At 35.0% G+C, this 13,300-nt stretch overlaps 1 long non-coding RNA gene across 1 annotated transcript; it reads left to right on the top strand.

The window, feature by feature from the left end:
* The first annotated feature begins 1,799 nt into the window (after positions 1 to 1,799).
* LOC118490635 lies at positions 1,800 to 9,585 on the top strand. Its single transcript, XR_004889665.1, has 3 exons — positions 1,800 to 2,010; positions 3,550 to 3,552; positions 9,211 to 9,585. It is a non-coding gene; the product is annotated as an uncharacterized LOC118490635 (long non-coding RNA).
* The last annotated feature ends 3,715 nt before the right edge of the window (positions 9,586 to 13,300 follow it).

Below are 13,300 nucleotides of genomic sequence, written 5' to 3'. Positions count from 1 at the left end.
CAATTCAAATTAAGGGTCTTGGGTGCTTGACAAGATCGAAATCGGCTGTGAGACACAATCCCCTGCTGTCTATTCTGCCGCTAGAAACAGAGGCAAGTCGAGTATAGTTATGTTATTGAATATTGAATTGTTATTCGATCTTTTACATAGTAGATATCTGGTTATTAAGTCAAAAAATTGATTTTTGACATAAGTGCAGAACATTGACATCTTTGATAATTTCTATAGGATATTTGAATTGTTATTTAATCCATGATTTATTAATGTCAAAATGAAGAACCTGGTGGTTCTTTTGTTCCTGGTGGCGAAAGAGATGAACATGGGTGGTGATTCTTTTGTTCTGAATGGAACATTGGGCATCCTGATTCAATGTTATTGGTACTTAAACTATATGGAAATTTATGAAGGCTTGTGTTCCAGGCAAATTTTGTCTGATGTTTTTTGGGTTCTCAAAGGGAGGTCAAATGGAACATTGGGCATCCTGATTGTTGGTAGATTAATGAAGATCTTCTAAAAGAACAAAATATGTGAAGAAAGAGTATAAGGAAATCCAGGAGGGTAGTTCTCTTTTTACACAACTATTGTAATTGTTCAGCATACCCCCCCCACACACACACGTGAGAGGTGATATTGGCCCGTTTACCTTTAAAACGGGTCGATTTAGGTTCAGTTTCGGTGGGCTGAGTTGCAGGTCACAAGGTAGAGGAGTGTTGATATTTGTGCAGTTCAGAACAGGTCAGATTGGGGTATTGGTGAGTCTTGATTCTGTTAGATTCGAAGATGTTTTTCATTATATTTCATATTTTTAATCATCAATGGTGTTTATTGGTGAATTTTATTTTCACATATTTGTTCTGATTAAGCATGAAAGTTGTAAAAATGGCTAGGGACCTAGATGTGGGGAAGATGAGTCATTTCTGATGGTCAATCTACTGCTTATAGAAGTTATGTTGAAAGGTTCATGGCCCTTGATGAACTTTAGGTGAATGTACCCTTATAATTCTGTAATTATTTCAATGCATTGAGTGATTTGATATTCACATGATAATCAATGTGTTGCACAATTGGCTATTTCAAATTTTGTTATTTGCTTTTTAAAATGTAGAGAAGTGAATTCATTCAATGAGTTATGTATGGTTATAAAAAACATTAACTATCAGTTCTTGATTTTGGCTGCATAATGTGCTATATTTGCAGTCTGATCCAAACTCAAAGAGTCTGAAGATCGGTGACCTTTGGTGGCAATGGTCATGAAGAAGCTATGGTAGCAGTCAGAATCAAGACTAGATGGAAGTGGTTTTGGGTTGCTAGGGTTCTGTCATGAACCCAGGCGGTGCTGACACCTTAGAAGAGCTCAATGATGATTAGGGGTTGATTCCAGGTAGTCAAGAACAGAATAAGATCGATGGCTCCTTTCATCCAGTTTCGGTCGTTCATCGGGTGCTGCTACGAAACCAAAGACGGTTGGGCATTGTCTCTTCACTCTTGAATTATCATTCGTAGCCTTTATCCAGTTTCTGTTTGTCGATTTGTATGGTCGTGGATTGGCGATTAATGCTAACTAAAACAATGCCGGCTATTAGGGATTGGTTATGGTATGTCTCCAGGTCTGATTCCTTTCATTGCTGATATACAGTCTGAACACAGGTAACTTTAATTTCAATCATTAGTGCAGCAGTCCGGTTTATCGATTGTTCATTGTCACCGTCTATTGGTTTTTAGATACTATTTTCTAAGCATGTTTGGTTGACTGAATAGACTTGATTTAGAGTTTGTGCAAAGGGGTTATTTTGTGATTTTTCTATTATGTAATGTTATAATATGATTTGAAGTTACGAAGTTCAATACAAAATTTTGGGTTATAAATTAGCTAAATTGTCGTTTGGAATGGTCTATTTGGCGACTGCTTATTCGGATTGATTATCTGCTTATTGTGTTTTGTTGCAGCAATAACATGTTTTGAGGGCGTTTGGATTGGTTAATTAAACTTTCTTATGTGATTAGTTGCGAGTTAAATTGTTGGTGCACTACATCTGCTGATTACGTCTTGTATCCAGTCATAGTCTTAGGATGTTAGATCTGGGCTCGAATATGAGAAAATGTGAAAATGTATAGAATTGAGATAGTTGGTTCGCTCATAGAGTCCATTTAAGGTTGGTCCGCTCGAACGGACATGTGAGTGGTCCACTCGAACGTCATTTAGTCTGGATCGCTCAAATGTCAAAATCCTGGATCGCTCGAGTGTCATAATGTGGGTTCGCTCATGTGGTTCGCTTATTGGGCCTGTCCAATAAGCGAACCCAAAAGTCTATAAATAGCCTATGAGCGGTTCATTTGTGCGTGGTTGTTGAATCTTGTACCGAAGTGCTGCCGGATCAAGAACTGATTGTAATTGCTGTCAAATTAATACAGAAAGAGTTTAAAGTGAATCGCAAGCTATTCCTACGTTGATTACTTGTTTTCCGCACCTGTAATTGACGAAAACGCCTCTGATCGACTCATTTAGGTCGCGAAACGATCCTACAATTGGTATCAGAGCTTCAGGAGGAGGAGTTCTGCAGAGAATAGCTAAAAATCATCAAAATTTCTGTTTTCTACACCTTCTTTTTCTGTTTCAGACACTTCCAACGGTCGAAAATTGCTGAAAATCTTAGGGATTGTGCACGATAGTATAGAGGCAAACCCTTGAAAGTTTGGAGTCAAAATTCGAAGAAAAAACAGGTCCGATTGGAGGTCAGCTTATTCGGACAATTGTGGTTCGCTTTTTGGACTATAGGTGAACCGCTCGTACAACATATTTGGGTCCGCTTTTTCGGACAAATCTCTTTGGTCCGCTCCAAAAACAGTTTTGCCCGGAGCGCTCATTCGATCGGTTCGCTCCAAATTAGCCCATCCGGTTCGCTCATTTAAACAATCTGGTCCGCTCAAAGGATTATGTTTGGACCGCTCTTGTGACCATTTGAACTTCTGGTCCGCTTATTTGTCATTTTGCTCTCTGGTTCGCTTATTCGTTCGGGTGAAGCTGGTCCGCTCCAAATCACTGGTCCGCTTATTATACCCATCTGGTCCGCTTTTGTGAACACTTGATATCCCGGTTCGCTTTTAAGGCTGATTATTGAATTTTTCGAAAATTTGAAAATGGACGAGGATTTTTATAATGCATTCGCTACTCCAAGTACCCCAATCACTGCTATTCAAACCACAATGTTAGAAAACGAAACAGGGACGATGCAAAAACCTCCCAAACTAATGAATATCGAAGAATATAAAGGTTGGGAAGGTCGGTTTGAAAAATGGGTGCAAGCGAATTATCTTGATGCTTGGGAATGTGTTGAGACAAAATATGTTAGACCGTTGAATGATGATGAAGAACCCGTTCCGATCAAAGATCTTACTGCTGATGCTAGAAAAAAATACAAAGACGAAAAAATGATGCTTAGTCTTCTTCAACAGGCAGTAAAAGAAGATATCATGGTTCTTTCACAGCATAATGGAACTTCATACTCGATTTGGAAAGCATTACGTTCGAAGTTTAGAGGAAGTGAGGAGATGGTCAAGAGTAAAAAGTCACTTCTGAAAAAAGAGTTTGATTTATTCCGAGGGTTGAAAATGAGAGTACGAGAGAAATTATTGAACGATATTGTAATCTGCTTGCAAATATGAAAAGGTTAAGTATTGAGAAGAGTAATGAGGAGTTGATTGAAAAACTTGCTGATGCGTTACCATATGAAAGTTGGGGCACAAACTTGATGATGCTCAGAAACAAGAAAGGTTTTAGCAATCTGACGCTCAGTAAGTTCATCGAAAAGATTGAAGCTCAAGAAATGGAACAGAGAAAAGTGATTAGAATGAAAGATTTCGATGGTGAACAAGACATTGGATTATATTATAAAGCTGGGGTAATTGAGAAATCATCAAATCTATCTCCAAAGATTGTGACTGGTATGAGTGCCAAAAGTTTATCTGAAAGTCCATCATCCGGATCAAGCAGCAAAACCAGTTTTACTTCATTTTCATCGTTTGATCCAAATATCTCAGCAACTAAAAACGGGAGAAGATTACAGTGCAACATTGTATTGAATCTTGAAAATGATCAAGATTATTCTGAGGAAATAGCCAAAAATCAAATGTCTTTATTAGGAATGGTTTTAGAATCTTATACTTGTTTTGTTGCAGGTCGTATCGGCAATCCAATGTTAACCAAAGAAGACTACGACCAGATAGATGCTGAAGAGATGGAGCTGATGGATATAAAGTGGTGTCTGGCTAGTGTTTTACGGAGAGCTGAGAAGTTCAAACAAATCACGGGGAGAGATGATCTTCGTGATGCTAATGTTTCTACTTTAGGTTTTGACAAATCTAAAGTCACTTGTTTTCGGTGCAGGGAAAAAGGACACTTCAAGAGGGAGTGCACAAACCGAGAAGCAAGTGGAGCTTAAAATCCGTTCAACAACAACAACGATTACTATCGCAAAGCCATCTATCACCAAGTTGGTCAATCATCTCAACAACAAAAACATCAAGCTCAGACTGCACATGGAAGAGATGTGATTGAAGATACCGGAAAGAGAGCATGTGTGGTTAATCCAAATCAAAAGCAGTCGTTTAACTGGGATAAATACATTCCAGATAATGGGAAAGCTTGTTTGATTGATCAAGAAGATGAAAAGCTAGCAGAAGGTTTTAGCTGGGCAAATTTCACTTGGGATGATTATATTCCTGATCAAACCACAGCTTACACTGCATTTACAGCAAAGATTGTAGATGATAGTGATGATGATACGGAATATTGGGCGAGGAAATACAGAGAAGATATGAAGTTGGTGGCTGAGAGTGATAGCGAAGACGAGAAATTCAAGAAGAAAAAGAAGAAGATCAAAACGCCGGTGAGTAGTGATGATGAAGAAGTGCCGGTGGTGAGAAGGCAAAAGGTGACAGAAGTGCCTAAGTTTAAAGTTGAAGAACAAGTTGATGCAAAAGAAGTTTCTGTTAAATGTGAAAACTGTGAGATTGTGAAAAAGCAGAACAGCACGTTGATTTACAACTTAAACAGTCTGAAAGAGTCATATGATGTGCTGAACAAGACAATGAATCAGTACAATCAAACGAGTGAAGAACAAGCAGTTGCTATGAAGACTCTTCAGGGAGTGTTTATGACGAAGCAGAAAGTTGTAAACAACTATATTGAGAAGTGTGCTGCTTTAGAACAGAAGCTTGAGCTGCAACGAATCGAAACGGAGAGAGTTAATCGTTTATTAAAAAGTTACTCATGTACTTCCTATGTGATTGACAAGATTTATCCTACAGTTGAAAGCATGAAGGTCTGGGAAGACGATGAGGTAACTGAAGAAAAAGCAGCTGAAGTTAGTGTTGATGAAAAACTTGTTGAAAAGAAGAAGAATGATACGAAGAAGAAGAATGACTAGAAGAAAGACACTGAAATGATGTTATCTGGTAAGAAGAAAAGTGTCAGTTATAACAAATATCCACCTCCGCTGGAAAATGGATATTTGCCTAGACATCCTAACGATGAAAGAGTCAAAAAGGCTATAAATCTACAGTGGGAGTCTGAGTCGTCGGTCAATCTTCCAGATAATATTGATGTTGTGTTTACACCATCTGACACTGATCAACAGTCTCAATTAATGAAGAAAGTCGTGGATCATGTGTTAGATAGTGATGACAGTGAAGAGTCAAAGTCGGAGTCCGCGTCAGAGTCAAAATCTGAGTCAAAAACTCCGGGGCAAACAGAAAAACAGGGAAAATTAGTTTATGATAGAAAATTCCTGTTATCAAAGTCTAATTTGGATGATGGGTTGTTTAAAGTTGCTTATACTTTGAATAATTCGGACAAATTATATTCTGATGAGGAATTTCCAATAAGAGGTGTCAAAACTGAATTGATAAACAAGGTTTTCAAACTCACTGAAATAAATATTTCTGAAATAAAAGACTTATGTCTTAATGAAAAACCTAAAAGATACACCTCAAGAGTTCAACAGAGATTAAACAAGAAAAAGAATTACGGTTCTGGTTCAGATTTCCAAAAGAAATCAAACCATAATGGTAATTTCAAAAAGAAAGGATTAGGTTTTACTCCTACAGAAAAACAGAAAAATGAAAAATATGTTCGTGATTTTAAATCCAAAATGTCATTTGTTTCAGGCACATCAACTGATGAAGAAGAAAAGAAAAATTTCTGGAGAGAATCAAATAGTGAGTTTCTTGCGAAGAAGCAAGGCGAACAGAAGCGAGATACAAGAACCTGTTACCGATGTAACACTGTTGGACACATTGCAAAAGATTGTTCGAATGCGATATAATCAAAACAGGGAGTATTTCGTAAAATCAAAGAGAAAGTGTTTGCGTTCGAATTACCACTTGATAGAACAAAACTGTTTAAAGATTCTATTTTTGAAATTGGTGAGAGTTCGAACAAGTTTTACAAGAAAAGAACAACATTTGACAACCAGAAATGGGTTGTTAAGAGTATTGGTGAAAGCTCTAGCGATGATTCCACAAAATCAGTTGAGCCACAAGTTGTTTCAACATGTCAAGCTGATGTAAAAGTTGAAAAATCAGTTCCGATTGTTAATGATGAGGAGTTTCCATTACTTCGGGCTGAGAATTATAAAAAGAAAATTGGTAAAGTTGAAATTTCTAACCAATTTTATAATGATGAACAGGAATTTGATGCTGAGAAGGCCTTTAACCCCAAGGTAAAACATATCTTTGGTAAGATGGTAGACCGAAAAGTCAAAGGGGTTAAGGAATTTTATGAGAAGAAAACAGAGAAAGAAAAAGTTGAACCATCCCTGGTTTGTGACTGGGATGGTACATATTATGAACAGTAAGTCTCAGGACTTGCCGGAGCTCCCAGGTTGGTAAGCGTGGAGCATGAATCGGCATCTTTCTTGAATTTAATTCGGTAACGTCAATCATACAAACGGTAAAGAGGTTTGTTTATGTTTGTTGATTATAATTACAAGTGGTTAGATGATTTGATTGCATATGGTAAATCAAGGACATTAAGTTGTACTTGTATTTTCCTACTTTTGGTTGGAAGACAAGATGATGAACCACATCCCCGAACATTTGTTTGATAAATCTACAAGTGGTAAAATCAATCAAGCTTATTTTCCGGAAAAACCATTTTGATTAAAACAAATTTAAGTGTTTTGAAATCTAAATGGGAAAATAGTTTGTTGATAGGGGGAGTTCTGATTGTTTATGCCTAGTGAATGGCGATTTGAGGTGATTCTATATCAGTTGTCATGATTCTGTACAGTTTGTTTTCAATTTTCATTAGATGTATTTGAATTTTAGGGGGAGTAGGATATTTTAGAAAATCCAAAAACATCAGAAAATTTGAAAAAGCCAAAAACATGATAAAACTAAAAAAAATGAGTTTTTGTTGCATAAAAGAGGAAATGATAGTACATCAGTGGACTATCACAACACGCTAAAGATATGAAATGTCTAAATGTGATAAACATTCTTACTGTGGATGTGTCAGTAGATTTTCATACACTTAGTAAATTGAAACGAGATATAAACCTAAAACAAACTTGCTTGATTTGTGGGTAACTATTCTTGGATATATAGGTAACCCCTGAAATCTCGTTTGAAAGGTTTCTTTTTCTAATATACTAGGTTCTTATACTCTGTGATATCTGGGGTATTATCCCGGGACTTCTGCTGAATGGAAGTTCTGACCTAGTCCCTGGATAATACTTGCTGCAAAATGCTTAAAATATAGCATAAAGCCCTCAACTGATTAGACAATAAAATTGATAATCAGTTGTTGTAGCTAAAAGATCTCCTAAAGGGGACACACCGAAAAGTCGAAGCTGATATCTCTCTGCGCATACGGAAGTATCGACCTGAGATCCCTCAGTCCTCGCATATCCCCTAAATTATATACAGATATCAGTTATAGTATATTTACCTGTAAATCTGAACATTGAGATCTGGATACGAGAGTATATTCAAGTGGAGTGATACACAATTAAGTTTAAGTCTCTAAAACATTAATATCATATCTCGAATCAATTGAAGTCTGTGTGAAAATTTAAGTGGACAAACATACTGACAATCTAGGTAAATTGTTTAGAACTGAGAATGTTTAAAGCTTAACGGTGTTAGTGATATATCTCAAAATCTGATATGATCCTCTTGCACGAGCTCACAAAATATTGTCTGTAAATATTTCATTTCTGCATTTTCTTTTATTCAAAAATCCAAAAAGATTTTTAGTGTGTTTTAGCATAAATTTTTGAAAAAGTTAAAAAGATTTTCTACAACTGATGTTGAATAGCTGATTTTCAAAATTCCGAGTGCTAAACATGATGAGCAATATTTGAGGGGGAGTGTTTGTGTGAAATTAAATGTTTTCATAATCTAACCTTTCAAGTGGTTCATCAAAATCTGTGTTTGTTTTGAAAGAAAGTCTGAATTGGTGGAGGTTTATATGTTTGAAATATATATGTGAAAGAAATTTACTTTGAGGTAGAGCTTATGCAGGAAAGCCAGACAATGATCCTGTAGATGTTACTGAAGAACAAAGGAATACCAGTAAATCGAGAAGGGGAGTCCGAAGATAGAGAGAAAGAAGCCCAAAGACTGATCAAGACTGAAGATGTGAAGACACAACATTGTTGTGACTCGATAGTCGACTCCATCAACATCTGAGGGGGAGTCTGTTGGTGCACTACATCTGCTGATTACGTCTTGTATCGAGTCATAGTCTTAGGATGTTAGATCTGGGCTCGAAATACGAGAAAATGTGAAAATGTATAGAATTGAGATAGTTGGTTCGCTCATAGAGTCCATTTAAGGTTGGTCCGCTTGAACGGACATGTGAGTGGTCCACTCGAACGTCATTTAGTCTGGATCGCTCAAATGTCAAAATCCTGGATCGCTCGAGTGTCATTATGTGGGTTCGCTCATGTGGTTCGCTTATTGGGCCTGTCCAATAAGCGAACCCAAAAGTCTATAAATAGCCCATGAGCGGTTCATTTGTGCGTGGTTGTTGAATCTCGTACCGAAGTGCTGCCGTATCAAGAACTGATTGTAATTGCTGTCAAATTAATACAGAAAGAGTTTAAAGTGAATCGCAAGCTATTCCTACGTTGATTACTTGTTTTCCGCAACTGTAATTGACGAAAACACCTCTGATCGACTCATTTAGGTCGCGAAACGATCCTACAGAAATAAGCTATTTTGAACACGCGGTTTGAAGTTGTTTATTCCAAATTGCTTATTATAACCGGATAAAAAGTTTTAATAGATAATCTCAAACACCTGTAGTGTTGAATTGTGTTTAACTATGAACTGTTGGTTCTGGTGCAGTGGATAGATAAGGAAGGATAGACTGCAGATGGAACTGATGCAGATGAAGATAGAATTGAATTACTACTGAAGGAAGGCAAGGGTAAAGATACCGCAGAACTAATTGCTTTGGGAAGGGAAAACATATTTTGAAAACATATTTTTTACGCGTAGGTTTGAGTGCATTTTTGTAGATTATTACATTGTAAACCCAACATTCTAATTGGTTAATTTGAAGTTTGATAATTACATGTATGTGTTTAGTTTGTCAAATTATCACTTATTTTGTGTTCTTTCTGACCGGTAGATGGTGAATGAGTAAGTTTGCATTGGAATTTTTGCAATTGGGGATATTAAGAAGGTACCCAACCCCAGAAGATACTCGATATTACAATGTTATTCTCACACTTCTCTTTTACCTTTATGTAAAGGGTTTTTGGTGTTGATGCCGAAAATTTATGTATAGCTCATCTAGGTACCGGGGTGTTATTGGCGGTGATTCACTAAATCTGGGAATTGTAGAGTTTGGCTGCACCTATGCTGCAACAGGTTCTACGGTCACCCGAAACTGCTTGTGCACCATCTTTATAGTACATTTGACCATCATATAACTAGATCTGGGATTACAGTTTGAATGTTAGATAATGATAGCATTCTTCATTGTGTATAATAAAGTTGGACATTTGTAAGCTAATATTCAAGTGTGATAATAGAGGTAAACGCAAAGAAGTTGAAAAAAAAAGATGATTTTCTTTGTCCCGCATCGAAAGTTTAAGAGAAATTGGGTGATAATTCATGTATAAAAAAATAAATCCTACACCGTTTGTTTAATCAAACACTTGTTGCTTCTTTATAAAAGAGGGCCCATGTTTAAAAAACTAGGAACATGAGTCTAATTTAGTTTTATCAACACTACAGTTTTGGTAATTTTTGCATGTTGCTTATGTAAATTTTTGTAGATACAAGCATTCAAGTTAACATTACTAGCTTATCATATTCCCAAAAGTTTTTTTCTTTTTATTAGACTACCCGATGTGGCTCACTTGACAACTTGGATTCATCTTTTAATATTGCGACATATGGTGCTGGCTAGAGGCCCACTCGCTACCCTGCCCACTCACGTCTCCCCTCGCTTGAGCCTGTTGTGGTTAACCTCTGCTCGCCCAAGCTACCACACCCCCAAACACTCCCAAAACAGTCAGTCGCCCAAGCGACCATGCTCGCCTCGGCGCTCAGTTCATTGTCTTTTTGGTTGAAATCATGCAAGGGCGAGGAGCTTCAAATCAACTCGCATAACATTAATAAATTGTTTTATAAAAACAGAAGTTTATAGGTTTAGATGACGTTGATAAATATTTATGTTCAGTCTTAACTAAATCCATGTTTGTGGTAATGCCATGTATTGTTTGTGGTAATGCCATGTATTCGATTCTCACAAATTGGTTGTGTTATTGTTGATAAATATTAATGATATGAGATCCTTTTTCTATTTACAAAGTAGATAATGAGACAACCAATGGTCTTGAACTTTCAGCTCTTTTGACTATCATTAACCGTTCGTTACTCATATATCTCCAACCCCATACCATGATTTGATTATTAGGATGATTGTAGATTTCATTTTAATTTGTTACGATATCAATATGCGGGTATTCCCTATACAATATATCACTAGAGGACCAAATGTTATGGTTTCAATCAAAGTCGGTCATGAGCAGTCAATGCATGTCAAAGCTGGTCAACACATTAATCCAGGAGCTTGGGTGTGTTTTGGATTATAAGCCGGTGACATGGATGGTATATATATAGCTATCGGTTATTTAGAGAATTAATTCCCACCTTTAGCCTCACTTTTTCAAACCATTTCTACTATTGCTACAAACGCAAATTAAATTAGGCACGTGTTGTTAAGCACTTCAAAAAAGTGTTTTAACTTTAAGCTTTTTAGCCAGGGAGTATGGCTTCTTTGATTCGTAAGAATACAATCATAAGAGGAATGTTCCACCTACCGATAAGAAAACCAGTGTACCATACACAAAACGACTACCGCGTTTTAAATTGTTACCGCCGCATCGCGCGGGTTCCGACTAGTATATATATATATGTATATATATATATATATATATATATATATATATATATATATATATATATATATATATATATATAGGGTAGGGATCCTAAGAGAAGTCCACCCTATATGAGAAACTTGAGAAGCATTCTGGACCACACATTTTTCTAAGCCTTTCGTAATATACACATATGTATAGTTTAAAATTGACTATATACATATATGTATATTGAGTTATACACATATGTATATAGTCAATTTTAAACTATACATATGTGTATATTACGAAAGGCTTAGAAAAATGTGTGGTCCAGAATGCTTCTCAAGTTTCTCAACTAGCCTATCGCTTCTCACATGATCCTTATCCTATATATATATATATATATATATATATATATATATATATATATATATATAGGGGAGGGTTTAAATGAGAACGCTAAATATTTGTGAGAACCGTGAGAACAAATGAAAAAACCATGAGAACTTGGTCAAAAACAATTCAAATTCAAAATTTTTTTCTACACTTATCATTATTATTCGAATACAATGTTAGAAATTCAATTTACACGTTTAAATTTACGTGAATTCATAAATAAAGAAAATTTACACATGTGTAAGTTTGTCATTTACACATGTGTAAATCTGCTATATTTACACATGTGTAAAAAATCTAAAAAGAATGATTTTGAAATGAGAAATGAATTATTTCATCTTATAAATTCTTGTTTTGATGTTGTATCTTAATTACAATGAGGTTTGTATAAAAACAATTGGTTTTAATTGGTTTTTTCATTCGTTCTCACGGTTCTCGCAATATTTAGCGTTCTCAAGATAACCCTCCCCTATATATATATATATATATAGGGTAAGGTTCAAATGAAAACCACTAGTTAACGCGAAAACTCGAAAACTAACTAAAAAAGCCAAAAAAACATACCAAATTTTTTTGCATACCAATTTTCGCCACTTTTAGTATATAAAAAAAAATTCAAAAAAAAGTTTTTTTTTTGTAGTACACATGTGTAGTGCTACACAAGTGTAGTACACATACACATGTGTAATACATTTTTTTTTGAAAAAAAAATTATATAAAAAAACCTGCGATTTTTTATAAAAAATTGAAAAAAATTGGTGTGTTTTTTAGGCTTTTTTAGTTAGTTTTTGAGTTTTCGCAATAGAAATGGTTTTCATTGGTTTTCATTGGTACCATCCCCTATATATATATATATATATATATATATATATATATATATATATATATATATATATATATATATATAGGGGAGGGTTCATTGGGGAACACTAAAAAAGTGGGGAACGGGGGAACACTTTTAAAAATTATACTTAACATGTCAAAAAAAACATTTTCTAAATTTTTTTCGGCGCTTTTTCTTATAAATACAAGTAGAAACATTTTTGATAAAAAAAATCAAAAACTAAAAATATAAAAAAATGTTTAAAAAACAGTTATATCTTATAGAATTAACTTAACATGTTAAAAATATTTTTTTTAAACTTTCTCAGCGCTTTTCTTTATAAAAAGGAGGAGAAACTAGTCGAGTAAAAAAATTCTAAAAAAAAATTTAGCCTTTTTTTAATTGTTTTTTTTAATATTTTTAGTTTTTAATTTTTTTTATTAAAAATGTTTCTACAAGTACATATAAGGAGAAGCGCCGAAAAAGATGTTTAAAAAAATTATTTTTAACATGTTAAGTTAAATTTTTAAGAGTGTTCCCCGGTTCCCCACTTTTTTAGTGTTCCCCAATGAACCCTCACACTATATATATATATATATATATATATATATATATATATATATATATATATATATATATATATATATATATATATATATACTACTTTAATAAGGATATGTGAAGGACAAGATGGTAATTG

Source organism: Helianthus annuus, chromosome 3, assembly GCF_002127325.2.
Source record: "Helianthus annuus cultivar XRQ/B chromosome 3, HanXRQr2.0-SUNRISE, whole genome shotgun sequence".
NCBI classification, from domain to species: domain Eukaryota; kingdom Viridiplantae; phylum Streptophyta; class Magnoliopsida; order Asterales; family Asteraceae; genus Helianthus; species Helianthus annuus.
Note: the sequence above shows the minus strand (reverse complement) of the source record. Positions and strands in the feature narration are given on the sequence as shown.